The sequence below is a fragment of the Meleagris gallopavo genome, chromosome 19 (genome assembly GCF_000146605.3).
Source record: "Meleagris gallopavo isolate NT-WF06-2002-E0010 breed Aviagen turkey brand Nicholas breeding stock chromosome 19, Turkey_5.1, whole genome shotgun sequence".
Lineage (NCBI taxonomy): Eukaryota > Metazoa > Chordata > Aves > Galliformes > Phasianidae > Meleagris > Meleagris gallopavo.
Window position 1 is genome coordinate 3,942,290 of NC_015029.2, and position 3,379 is coordinate 3,945,668.

Below are 3,379 nucleotides of genomic sequence, written 5' to 3' on the forward strand. Positions count from 1 at the left end.
GCGCAGCGGGACGCGGAGCTGCGCGGCGGCGGATGGAACTCTGCCGCCACGGTAACACGAAAGAGGTCCCTGCGTGGTGCCCAGCCAAGGAGCGGCATACCGTGGGTTTTCCAGTGCCATTTTCTAAGCTTTGGCAATGCTAATTTTGTTTTTTTGGAGCAGAGGGAGTAAACCTCCCTGCATCAGCTGCTCCACACCCTGGTGTAAACTCCAACTATCCACATCCAGCTCGGAAGGCGGGCAGGGAGATGATACGGAGGGGGCTTGGCTGGTGCTGGTTTGTGCAGCCCTTTCCCAAGCAGTGCTCAGAGCAGGCACTGAGACTGTGCCCGAGCAGAACAGGAGGCTCTGAGGTATTTCTGCTGCACAGACAGCAGCAGTCAGAGCTCCATGGGAGAGCGCAGCATCAGCCTCACGCATATTTCCAGTGTAGTAAACAGTGCAGATGAGGAGGGAACAGGACTACACACTCCATCAGGATTCTGTATTCATCTCCTTTGGGACACCCTTTTACCTACAGCACACCTTTTCACCCTGTGTTCCTCCTCTCCAAAGTTTCACCATAGACTTCAGTTGGCCTCATCGCAATCCTGCTTTGGGAGAACAGCGCAGCTTCCTTCCTAGGCCCTACGGAAAGGGGAAGGGGAGGAAGGTCAGAGGGGAACGCTGCTTAAATATCTCTAATGCACTGACATCACCTCCCCTGTGTGCACTGTGCCTGCTCTGATTGGGGGGGCTTGCAAAGGCAGATTTGTGTTTGCGCTCTACGGATGGGAATTGCTCTGAACCTGGATGAGACTGAAGCAGAGTCTGCACTATGTACATTTAGCTATAGATTCATGTGTGGTTTTGCTCACAGATGGAAAAAGCAAATGCGACTCCAGCAGAGCTCTTCACATTCTCACAGAGTGGTCCTTGAACAGAGAGGGAATGACGGCTGTGGGATTGCCACTGCTCTCACAAGCCATTCCCTGGTCCCTGGCTGCTGCTCTGCTCTTCCAGCAGTGAAATCAGTGCTGAGTTCCTGGGAACATGCAAAGAGCACTAAAACAAACGTAGACTCACAAAACGCTTTTTCTGCTGAGTGGCAAAGGGCTTTGGAGGCAGACAAACCCCAAATCAATGCCTGGAATCAGCTACAAAGGACAAGACGATACCAAAATAGTAAATCACCTACCAGGAGACCTGCAAGGAAGACAGCGTGTGCATGCTTGTGTGAACGTCTGAATCCCTGGTTCACATAATGAGAGTCTCAGCGCAGTCCTGCACATTACGGTGTTCATGTGTAGATCAGCAGTGTGTGTGTGTGTGTGCAGGGGAACTGCGGGGCTGTGCAGCTTCCATGCCAGGGTGAGACCGAGATGCTGTGCTTAGCATGGGGTGAGTTCACAACGCGTGTTTTGTGTGCTTAGCATGTGCAAGCGTGCAAGGAAAACCCGACTGCTTGTCTGCGTGCGGTGTGGGAGGGAGAGAGCCTGGGTTTGTCTGGCTGTCACTCACGAGAAGATCTGATCAATCTTTTTCTTTTTCAAGGCATAAAACAGACACATCCTTTTATATTTCTTGCAGCAAAGCATCGCCTCCTTTTGACTTGGTGTCTCTGCTTCTCAATAACCCTCAAATACTTCTTTACAACTCTCAGAAAAGCAGCTTAACTGCCATTAACAAATTATTGTTATGCATCCAGATGAGCAGCCAGAGTAAAACATGAAGGATCCTTCTGTCCTACCTAGTGCAGATGTCAATCACAAGGCTAAAGCCACACATTAATGCTGCCAGCGCTTCATTTGCTGCTTGTTTCTCTCCACAAAAAGAGAACTGTATACAAGAAGTGACCCCCCTCCCTCTCCCTTCTCGTCTCTCAAGTAAAGCGCAGACGGATTCTCTGAAGCCAAAAGATATGCTCACACCTACAGCACCACTCTCTTTTGGATTTTAACCCCAGGCTGTGCTGTACTCCGGGGATGATGACATGGTGAGGAAATGCCCTCTGTCATCCTATTCCCCATGGGCAGAAAAAGGCAAACTTGTGCTCCACGACAGCACTGAGCTGGGAGAATCCAATCTCCTGAGCTGTGGGATGCGGCCCCTCCGCCATAGCTGCCCTCCCCGGGCTCTGCCGCTGTCTCCCAATCCCCACTCCAAGTAGAGGCAATCAGCCCAGTGTGAGATTCGAGGCGACAGACTTTCCTTTTCCTCCGCGATTTGCTTGTCACTTGCTAAAACGGAGCGGTGGATTAAGTGGAGATGACACCATCTCCTTGGGGACGGTCCTCGTCCCCGTCCCCCCCCCCCTCTCCGGGATGTATCGATACTCGGAATACAGATGGAGCCTGGCTGCCTCCCACCCCCGGCTCGCTGCCAACACAGCCGGAGCTGAGCCCCCCCCATTGCCGGGCATCCTCCAAGGACTGCGTCCTTCCCAGCGCTCCCAATGCTCCCATGTGCCGACAAAGCTCGGCCCCACTCTCTCCCCCCTCCCCTCAAGTACTACACAGGACCTCTGCCATCCATCCCTCCGGGAACTCCGTGCTGCTCAATGTGGGGTGCGGAGCAGAGGCAACACTTTGTGCGGGGCTGGGGGCGGAGGTGCCGCGGGCGTTACACAACGCGGCCGAGGCAGGACGGGGATGCCGGGGCAGTGGCATCGCTGCAGCCGCAGCGCCGCGTTCGCCTTACCTGATGCTAATGTCCCTCTCTGGCGGAGATCTGCTCGCCCGTGGGTTTTATTCGGCTCGGTAGGAACTTGTGGGAGAGCTTCTCTGTCCAGCTTGCATACTGGGTGCTGGGTTGATAATGCAGGCGTGAAAATCCTGGGGCTCTAGCAGTCCTTTTCATGCTCAGACAGAAAATCCCCCTCCTTGATCCAGATCGCGGGCATTAAGGGCAGAGGAAAAAAAAAATCCCTGTTTTATTCTTTCCTCTTTCTTTTTGCTTTTCTTTTATTCTTGCTTTCCCCCCCCCCTTTCCCTTATTCCTGTGCCCCCCCTCTCCTCTGCTGCTCAGTTCGTAGCCATCGGGGGAAGGAGCAGAGGCAGCAGGGAGAATGGAGAGGGGGTTAGAAATAAAAATGAAAAGGGCTCCAGGAGGGAAGCGAGAGGCTGGGCTTGACACAGGGGGAGGGGCTTGGAGCGGCCTGGAGAGGATGAATGGGGAAGAGGAAAGCAGGGAGGAGCCCCAGCCTGGCCATTTTATTCTAAGAAGTGTTTTGTACATAATTAGGAAAGGGGGAGGGGCATAGGGGGGTGGGGGGGCGAAAAAGGAAGGGACGTTCAGCTCCGTCCAGACGGAGCCTGGGCCGTGGGAAGGGAGGATGAGACGGGGAAGGGGCGAGCTGGACGGGGCGTTGGGGGATCTAAACTTGACTGCCTCCCGCTTT

At 54.1% G+C, this 3,379-nt stretch overlaps 1 protein-coding gene across 1 annotated transcript in view; it reads right to left on the reverse strand.

Annotated features, from left to right (window-relative positions):
• Positions 1 to 2,952, reverse strand: part of BRINP1 (BMP/retinoic acid inducible neural specific 1) — an 84,238-nt gene extending 81,286 nt beyond the window's left edge. The window contains exon 1 of the mRNA XM_010720818.3: positions 2,680 to 2,952. The gene's annotated coding sequence lies outside the window, so the exon portion shown is untranslated. The remainder of the gene's footprint in view (positions 1 to 2,679) is intronic.
• Between the last annotated feature and the right edge of the window lie 427 nt (positions 2,953 to 3,379).